General features: G+C 45.8%; 13 non-coding genes across 13 annotated transcripts; all 13 read right to left on the reverse strand.

Annotated features, from left to right (window-relative positions):
• Window positions 1-2,168: 2,168 nt before the first annotated feature.
• On the reverse strand, window positions 2,169-2,240 carry trnaq-uug (transfer RNA glutamine (anticodon UUG)). The gene has a single exon. It is a non-coding gene; the product is annotated as a tRNA-Gln (tRNA).
• Window positions 2,241-2,375: 135 nt separating this feature from the next.
• Window positions 2,376-2,448, reverse strand: trnaf-gaa (transfer RNA phenylalanine (anticodon GAA)). The gene has a single exon. It is a non-coding gene; the product is annotated as a tRNA-Phe (tRNA).
• A 106-nt stretch (window positions 2,449-2,554) lies between these two features.
• Window positions 2,555-2,628, reverse strand: trnai-aau (transfer RNA isoleucine (anticodon AAU)). The gene has a single exon. It is a non-coding gene; the product is annotated as a tRNA-Ile (tRNA).
• A 1,406-nt stretch (window positions 2,629-4,034) lies between these two features.
• On the reverse strand, window positions 4,035-4,108 carry trnai-aau (transfer RNA isoleucine (anticodon AAU)). The gene has a single exon. It is a non-coding gene; the product is annotated as a tRNA-Ile (tRNA).
• Window positions 4,109-5,686: 1,578 nt separating this feature from the next.
• Window positions 5,687-5,759, reverse strand: trnaf-gaa (transfer RNA phenylalanine (anticodon GAA)). The gene has a single exon. It is a non-coding gene; the product is annotated as a tRNA-Phe (tRNA).
• Window positions 5,760-5,860: 101 nt separating this feature from the next.
• Window positions 5,861-5,934, reverse strand: trnai-aau (transfer RNA isoleucine (anticodon AAU)). Its single transcript has one exon. It is a non-coding gene; the product is annotated as a tRNA-Ile (tRNA).
• Window positions 5,935-6,788: 854 nt separating this feature from the next.
• Window positions 6,789-6,860, reverse strand: trnaq-cug (transfer RNA glutamine (anticodon CUG)). Its single transcript has one exon. It is a non-coding gene; the product is annotated as a tRNA-Gln (tRNA).
• A 94-nt stretch (window positions 6,861-6,954) lies between these two features.
• trnaq-uug (transfer RNA glutamine (anticodon UUG)) lies at window positions 6,955-7,026 on the reverse strand. The gene has a single exon. It is a non-coding gene; the product is annotated as a tRNA-Gln (tRNA).
• Window positions 7,027-7,161: 135 nt separating this feature from the next.
• On the reverse strand, window positions 7,162-7,234 carry trnaf-gaa (transfer RNA phenylalanine (anticodon GAA)). Its single transcript has one exon. It is a non-coding gene; the product is annotated as a tRNA-Phe (tRNA).
• A 106-nt stretch (window positions 7,235-7,340) lies between these two features.
• On the reverse strand, window positions 7,341-7,414 carry trnai-aau (transfer RNA isoleucine (anticodon AAU)). The gene has a single exon. It is a non-coding gene; the product is annotated as a tRNA-Ile (tRNA).
• A 96-nt stretch (window positions 7,415-7,510) lies between these two features.
• trnap-ugg (transfer RNA proline (anticodon UGG)) lies at window positions 7,511-7,582 on the reverse strand. The gene has a single exon. It is a non-coding gene; the product is annotated as a tRNA-Pro (tRNA).
• Window positions 7,583-8,402: 820 nt separating this feature from the next.
• Window positions 8,403-8,474, reverse strand: trnaq-cug (transfer RNA glutamine (anticodon CUG)). Its single transcript has one exon. It is a non-coding gene; the product is annotated as a tRNA-Gln (tRNA).
• Window positions 8,475-8,692: 218 nt separating this feature from the next.
• Window positions 8,693-8,764, reverse strand: trnap-ugg (transfer RNA proline (anticodon UGG)). Its single transcript has one exon. It is a non-coding gene; the product is annotated as a tRNA-Pro (tRNA).
• Window positions 8,765-8,944: the final 180 nt, after the last annotated feature.

Raw genomic sequence — 8,944 nt, forward strand, 5'->3', positions numbered from 1 at the left:
TGCTTCCTCTGATACTTCTCCACTTCTTCTGCCATCTCTCTAATTTGAGAAGTGTACTGTAGGAACAGTTGTTTATTTTCTGACAGGGGTGTTGTCTGTGTCATCTCATTGGAAATGCTGAGCACCAAATACACGGCATAACCCAGAGAGTTTTCCAGGAGCCATCTAAATCTCTGGCCCTGGTACTTCCCAAACTGAAGTTTGCAGTGAGCCAGTACTAAAAACTGGTCACTGGGGTCTCCACCGTTTGTGCTGACAAAAGTACTGGCCTCTGACAGCACCTCCTCCTTAGGTTTGGCCCTTCCAGACTCCACATTTTCAAGGCGCCTCGCCTCCGCCGAAGGTGCCATGAGGAGTCGGCTTGATGTTGCCGATTGCCGTTGAAAAGAGGGATATGCATACATTTTCTGAAATGAAAATCAGAAAAAGACTACTACCTTTTGCAATCTAAAAGACACCTGTATGTTAAGTGTGTAACAATAATTTAACAAGCTACGCATAAACTATATTACTGTGGTAATAAACATGGCCATGACATAAACTGTCCTGAAGATGAGTTTTCTACAAAGGACAGGAATCCCTGACATATAAAATATGTAACGTCAATATGAAGTCTGAAATTTCCTTTTATTTTCAATGCTGTCATCTTAAACCATGATTACACACACACCAGGCTACAAAATATTACATTAAATATATTATACTTCAAATGTTGTCATCTTACCCCAGGGTTACACCAGGTGCTTTTACCTCTTAAAATCTCAGCCATTTTTCTGTGTTTTTAACTTTCTGGTCTACCTAAATTAAAATGAGCACTATTCCCACATACTTTGGCCCATATGGATACATTTGGCCTTTTTTTGTTTGTTTTTAGTTAAGACTCTCAATGTTTTTTTATAAAAAAAGTCATTATTATTACATTATTTTAGAAAATATCAATTATTTCTTGGTAAATGCAGTTTTCCATATCTCCACAACAATTTGGTAATGATTTTTACAATTAAAATGTGTGTGTGTTATTATGTGTTAATACCAAATATAAATGTAAATAGTTTAATCATTATTTTCATTCATAGGGCCCAGAAACCATGATTTCTTAGACAATAAACACATCATTGTTGACAGTAGCATAGCTTAATTAGCTGACGGTCGATAAATTTAACTTATCTGATCATTTATCATGTGAAAAGTTACAGGTTCACAGGTACTGAAGAAAGCATGAACTGTACATGCCAGCTAGCTATACTGACACGATTCATTTTCCAAAAATACACACTGTATATGAACAAATAATGACCAGTTTTCAATGAATGAAGTAATAGCCTTACCTTTAACAAAGATGACAACAACGGCGATTGGTCAAAAGGAGGCCACAGGAGAGAAACGCGATTGATCAAAAGTAAGCCACGGAAGAGAAACGCGATTGTTCAAAAGTAAGCCACAGGCGAAACGCGATTGGTAAAAAGTAAGCCACAGGCGAAACGCGATTGGTCAAAAGTAAGCCACAGGCGAAATGCGATTGGTCAAAAGTAAGCCACAGGCGAAACGCGATTGGCTCATGTGGGCTTACTTTGTGCTTACTTTGGCTCAGTCGGTGGGAAGCAGTAGGCGCAAGCGAGAGGTAGCGGGATCGATGCCCGCATTCTCCAAGTTGGCTCCTGCCCTTTTACTCACACATCCCTAGATCAGTGGTTTTCAATCCTGTCCTGGAGGCATCCCTGCCCTGCACATTTCGCATTTCCCCTCATCTAACACACCTGTTTCAAATCATCAGCTCATTAGTAGAGACCGCGAGACCTTATTTGGGTGTGTCTAATAAGGGAGACAATAAAAATGTGCAGGGCAGGGGTGCCTCCAGGACAGGTTTGAGAACCACTGCCCTAAAGAAACAGACTGAGCATCGATGCAATGCGGCCAGACTCTCTACGTTAGTTAATTTTTTTGGACTAAAAGGTGCCGAAAAGTATTTCAGACATTGTCCTGCGCAAACTGGTGGCAAAATAGGTCCCACCGAGATTTGAACATGGATCACTTGATTCAGAGTTCAGAGTGCTAACCATTACACCATGGAACCTTAACTGGTGCAGCTGTTGCTCACAGGGCCACAAACACTGGCACCATCTCCAAACTAGTGCTGTTTTATCTTTTCCTGCGGCAAGAAAGCACACAGGCTCCACCGAGATTCGAACTCAGATCGCTGGATTCAAAGCCCAGAGTGCTGACCATTACACCATGGAACCAAAACTGCTTGGTTGGAGGCCAACTTGGAAACAGATAGCTCTCTGGCTGTGGGGAAGCAGTTATACAGAGAGGTTGGAACCCAGTGATTTTTGGTCAATGGCCCGCCTCAAAAAAGGGAAAAGTGTGGGAGATGTTGCCAAAACCCGGGATCGAGCCAGGGACCTTTAGATCTTCAGTCTAACACTCTCCCAACTGAGCTATTTCGGCTACAACAAACCTCTGCTTAGCAAGCAGGGATTTCAGTGAGATCACCATACTCTTTGTCGGAGCTGAAGCGCAGAGCAGAGATGAGCCCCCAGACAATAAAAACAGCTGGCCAGTACGGGGATCGAACCCGCGACCTTGGCGTTATTAGCACCACGCACTAATCAGCTGAGCTAACCGGCCTGGCTTAGCCATTAGTGTCTGCCTGATTGAAAAAAACCAGCTATAATGTTTGTGAATGCAATGAGACAATAAAGCTTTACGTTTCAACCCGAATCAGGCGTGCTAACAAAGAGAGACATGCAAAACATGCAGACCTGGGGGGAGCGAGGACTAGAATTGAGAACCGCTTCCTTAGACTTTAAGTCAGTGTGAACAAAAGAGGTGAGAAGTTGTCTGCATGATCCGAGTGTTCCAAGGTAGCCTACATAATACAATAATCCATACACATGCATACTGGTGTAACAAGACCGAGAAGGTCCTTAAACACAAAAGCTTAATCTCTTTGTTAATTTGACAACATAATCTCGGCCATTGCAAAGGAGCAGGCCCAGAGGAGGGACTGCCTCTTTGCATCAAACCCGTCATTCCCAGCTATGCTCGTTATTCTTGAAAGGCCAGGGGAATTAGCTGAAATGGTAGAGCGTTCGCTTAGCATTCGAGAGGTAGCGGGATCGATGCCCGCATTCTCCAAGTTGGCTCCTGCCCTTTTACTCACACATCCCTAGATCAGTGGTTTTCAATCATGTCCTGGAGGCATCCCTGCCCTGCACATTTCGCATTTCCCCTCATCTAACACACCTGTTTCAAATCATCAGCTCATTAGTAGAGACTGCAAGACCTGATTTGGGTGTGTCTAATAAGGGAGACATACAAAATGTTCAGGGCAGGGGTGCCTCCAGGAAAGGTTTGAAAACCATTGCCCTAAAGAGACCGACTGAGCGTTGACGCAATGCTGCCACACTCCGACGTTAGCTTTTTTTGGGCTCACAGCTGCCAAAAGGTATTTCAGACATGGTCCTGTGCAAATTGGTTGCAAAACAGTGCCATTTTACGCACAGTTCCCTAAAGCCATGGTTTTCAAACCTGTCCTGGAGGCACCCCTGCCCTTCACATTTTGAATGTTTCCCTCATCTAACACACCTGTTTCAAATCATCAGCTCATTAGTAGAGACCGCGAGACCTTATTTGGGTGTGTCTAATAAGGGAGACAATAAAAATGTGCAGGGCAGGGGTGCCTCCAGGACAGGTTTGAGAACCACTGCCCTAAAGAGACAGATTGAGCATCGATGCAATGCGGCCACGCTCTCTACGTTAGTTAATTTTTTTGGACTAAAAGGTGCCGAAAAGTATTTCAGACATTGTCCTGCGCAAACTGGTGGCAAAATAGGTCCCACCGAGAATTGAACATGGATCACTTGATTCAGAGACCAGGGACCTTTAGATCTTCAGTCTAACACTCTCCCAACTGAGCTATTTCGGCTACAACAAACCTCTGCTTAGCAAGCAGGGATTTCAGTGAGATCACCATACTCTTTGTCGGAGCTGAAGCGCAGAGCAGAGATGAGCCCCCAGTCAATAAAAACAGCTGGCCAGTACGGGGATCGAACCCGCGACCTTGGCGTTATTAGCACCACGCACTAATCAGCTGAGCTAACCGGCCTGGCTTAGCCATTAGTGTCTGCCTGATTGAAAAAAACCAGCTATAATGTTTGGGAATGCAATGAGACAATAAAGCTTCACGTTTCAACCCGAATCAGGTGTGCTAACAAAGAGAGACATGCAAAACATGCAGACCTGGGGGGAGCGAGGACTAGAATTGAGAACCGCTTCCTTAGACTTTAAGTCAGTGTGAGCAAAAGAGGTGAGAAGTTGTCTGCATGATCCGAGTGTTCCAAGGTAGCCTACATAATACAATAATCCATACACATGCATACTGGCGTAACAAGACCGAGAAGGTCCTTAAACACAAAAGCTTAATCTCTTTGTTAATTCGACAACATAATCTCGGCCATTGCAAAGGAGCAAGCCCAGAGGAGGGACAGCCTCTTTGCATCAAACCCGTCATTCCCAGCTATGCTCGTCATTCTTGAAAGGCCAGGGGAATTAGCTGAAATGGTAGAGCGTTCGCTTAGCATTCGAGAGGTAGCGGGATCGATGCCCGCATTCTCCAAGTTGGCTCCTGCCCTTTTACTCACACATCCCTAGATCAGTGGTTTTCAATCCTGTCCTGGAGGCATCCCTGCCCTGCACATTTCGCATTTCCCCTCATCTAACACACCTGTTTCAAATCATCAGCTCATTAGTAGAGACTGCAAGACCTGATTTGGGTGTGTCTAATAAGGGAGACATACAAAATGTTCAGGGCAGGGGTGCCTCCAGGAAAGGTTTGAAAACCATTGCCCTAAAGAGACTGACTGAGCGTTGACGCAATGCTGCCACACTCCGACGTTAGCTTTTTTTGGGCTCACAGCTGCCAAAAGGTATTTCAGACATGGTCCTGTGCAAATTGGTTGCAAAACAGTGCCATTTTACGCACAGTTCCCTAAAGCCGTGGTTTTCAAACCTGTCCTGGAGGCACCCCTGCCCTTCACATTTTGAATGTTTCCCTCATCTAACACACCTGTTTCAAATCATCAGCTCATTAGTAGAGACCGCGAGACCTTATTTGGGTGTGTCTAATAAGGGAGACAATAAAAATGTGCAGGGCAGGGGTGCCTCCAGGACAGGTTTGAGAACCACTGCCCTAAAGAGACAGACTGAGCATCGATGCAATGCGGCCACGCTCTCTACGTTAGTTAATTTTTTTGGACTAAAAGGTGCCGAAAAGTATTTCAGACATTGTCCTGCGCAAACTGGTGGCAAAATAGGTCCCACCGAGATTTGAACATGGATCACTTGATTCAGAGTCCAGAGTGCTAACCATTACACCATGGAACCTTAACTGTTGCAGCTGTTGCTCACAGGGCCACAAACACTGGCACCATCTCCAAACTAGTGCTGTTTTATCTTTTCCTGCGGCAAGAAAGCACACAGGCTCCACCGAGATTCGAACTCAGATCGCTGGATTCAAAGCCCAGAGTGCTGACCATTACAACATGGAACCAAAACTGCTTGGTTGGAGGCCAACTTGGAAACAGATAGCTCTCTGGCTGTGGGGAAGCAGTTATACAGAGAGGTTGGAACCCAGTGATTTTTGGTCAATGGCCCGCCTCAAAAAAGGGAAAAGTGTGGGAGATGTTGCCGAAACCCAGGATGGAACCAGGGACCTTTAGATTTTCAGTCTAACGCTCTCCCAACTGAGCTATTTCGGCTACAACAAACCTCTGCTTAGCAAGCAGTGATTTCAGTGAGATCACCCTACTCTTTGTCAGAACTGAAGAGCAGAGATGAGCCCCCAGACAATAAAAACAGCTGGCCAGTACGGGGATCGAACCCGCGACCTTGGAGTTATTAGCACCACGCTCTAACCAGCTGAGCTAACCGGCCTGGCTTAGCCATCCATGTCTGCCTGATTGGAAAAAAACTGCCATAATGTTTGTGAATGCAATGAGACAATAAAGCTTCACGTTTTAACCTGAACAAGGGCTCGTCCGGGATTTGATCCTCGAGACAGTGTGAAAGGCTAACGAATGCAAGTTGGCCTCTTAATTGACCTAAAAATGGGGCTGTATCTAACATGTAGAGGGATGTTAGGGAGGACAGCTGAAACGGTCAGATGTCACTTAGACCAGCGGGTCTCAATTCCAGTCCTCGCGCCCCCTGCTCTTCACATTTTGTAAGTTTCTTGTATAGCTTCAGACATTTGTTCCATTCGAACGTAAGTGCCCTGAGAACTGGACATCACATGACAGCCCTCCGTGATTCAAGTTCAAAGCGTATGTATATGTTCAATTCATAGTAAGTAATACAGTGGTGTATCGAGGTATACAGAGGTAAAGGATGTCACACTTCTCCATGTGTGAAGAAGTTGCGCAGCACAAATCCGTGAACCAATGTTCCAAAGTGAAGTATACTTTGACGGATTTCCCCTGCTCAGGGAGTGGGGAGCAATGAACACTGTGTAGGGACCATGTCAATCACTAGGAGCTCACTTCTAATGAGCTGATTATCCGAATCAGGTGTGCTAACAAAGAGAGACATGCAAAACATGCAGACCTGGGGGAGCGAGGACTAGAATTGAGAACCGCTTCCTTAGACTTTAAGTCAGTGTGAGCAAAAGAGGTGAGAAGTTGTCTGCATGACCCGAGTGTTCCAAGGTAGCCTACATAATACAAGAATCCATACACATGCATACTGGCGTAACAAGACCGAGAAGGTCCTGCGCAAACTGGTGGCAAAATAGGTCCCACCGAGATTTGAACTCGGATCACTGGATTCAGAGTCCAGAGTGCTAACCATTACACCATGGAACCTTAACTGGTGCAGCTGTTGCTCACAGGGCCACAAACACTGGCACCATCGCCAAACTAGTGCTGTTTTATCTTTTCCTGCGGCAAGAAAGCACACAGGCTCCACCGAGATTCGAACTCAGATCGCTGGATTCAAAGCCCAGAGTGCTGACCATTACACCATGGAACCAAAACTGCTTGGTTGGAGGCCAACTTGGAAACAGATAGCTCTCTGGTTGTGGGGAAGCAGTTATACAGAGAGGTTGGAACCCAGTGATTTTTTGTCAATGGCCCGCCTCAAAAAATGAAAAATTTTGGGAGATGTTGCCGAAACCCGGGATCGAACCAGGGACCTTCAGATCTTCAGTCTAACGCTCTCCCAACTGAGCTATTTCGGCTACAACAAACCTCTGCTTAGCAAGCAGTGATTTCAGTGAGATCACCCTACTCTTTGTCGGAACTGAAGAGCAGAGCAGAGATGAGCCCCCAGACAATAAAAACAGCTGGCCAGTACGGGGATCGAACCCGCGACCTTGGCGTTATTAGCACCACGCTCTAACCAGCTGAGCTAACCGGCCTGGCTTAGCCATCCATAACTGCCTGATTGGAAAAAAACTGCCATAATGTTTGTGAATGCAATGAGACAATAAAGCTTCACGTTTTAACCTGAACAAGGGCTCGTCCGGGATTTGAACCCGGGACCTCTCGCACCCAAAGCGAGAATCATACCCCTAGACCAACGAGCCTTCTTTCCCTAAGCCAAGAAGAAAGAGCTATTCCAGCATCAACAAAAGAAGGAACATGAACTAACGTGGAAGCAATCAAAGTCCTCGAGACAGTGTGAAAGGCTAACGAATGCAAGTTGGCCTCTTAATTGACCTAAAAGTGGGGCTGTATCTAACATGTAGAGGGATGTTAGGGAGGACAGCTGAAACGGTCAGATGTCACTTAGACCAGCGGGTCTCAATTCCAGTCCTCGCGCCCCCTGCTCTTCACATTTTGTAAGTTTCTTGTATAGCTTCAGACATTTGTTCCATTCGAACGTAAGTGCCCTGAGAACTGGACATCACATGACAGCCCTCCGTGATTCAAGTTCAAAGCGTATGTATATGTTCAATTCATAGTGAGTAATACAGTGGTGTATCGAGGTATACAGAGGTAAAGGATGTCACACTTCTCCATGTGTGAAGAAGTTGCGCAGCACAAATCCGTGAACCAATGTTCCAAAGTGAAGTATACTTTGACGGATTTCCCCTGCTCAGGGAGTGGGGAGCAATGAACACTGTGTAGGGACCATGTCAATCACTAGGAGCTCACTTCTAATGAGCTGATTATCCGAATCAGGTGTGCTAACAAAGAGAGACATGCAAAACATGCAGACCTGGGGGAGCGAGGACTAGAATTGAGAACCGCTTCCTTAGACTTTAAGTCAGTGTGAGCAAAAGAGGTGAGAAGTTGTCTGCATGACCCGAGTGTTCCAAGGTAGCCTACATAATACAAGAATCCATACACATGCATACTGGCGTAACAAGACCGAGAAGGTCCTGCGCAAACTGGTGGCAAAATAGGTCCCACCGAGATTTGAACTCGGATCACTGGATTCAGAGTCCAGAGTGCTAACCATTACACCATGGAACCTTAACTGGTGCAGCTGTTACTCACAGGGCCACAAACACTGGCACCATCGCCAAACTAGTGCTGTTTTATCTTTTCCTGCGGCAAGAAAGCACACAGGCTCCACCGAGATTCGAACTCAGATCGCTGGCTTAGCCATCCATGTCTGCCTGATTGGACATCCCGCCATAATGTTTGTGAATGCAATGAGACAATAAAGCTTCACGTTTTAACCTGAACAAGGGCTCGTCCGGGATTTGAACCCGGGACCTCTCGCACCCAAAGCAAGAATCATACCCCTAGACCAACTAGCCTTCTTTCCCTAATCCAAGGGAAAAGAGCTATTCCAGCATCAACAAAAGAAGGAACATGAACTAACGTGGAAGCAATCAAAGTCCTCGAGACAGTGTGAAAGGCTAACGAATGCAAGTTGGCCTCTTAATTGACCTAAAAATGGGGCTGTATCTAACATGTAGAGGGATGTTAGGGAGGAC

This window comes from Carassius carassius, chromosome 8, assembly GCF_963082965.1.
Source record: "Carassius carassius chromosome 8, fCarCar2.1, whole genome shotgun sequence".
Taxonomy (NCBI): domain Eukaryota; kingdom Metazoa; phylum Chordata; class Actinopteri; order Cypriniformes; family Cyprinidae; genus Carassius; species Carassius carassius.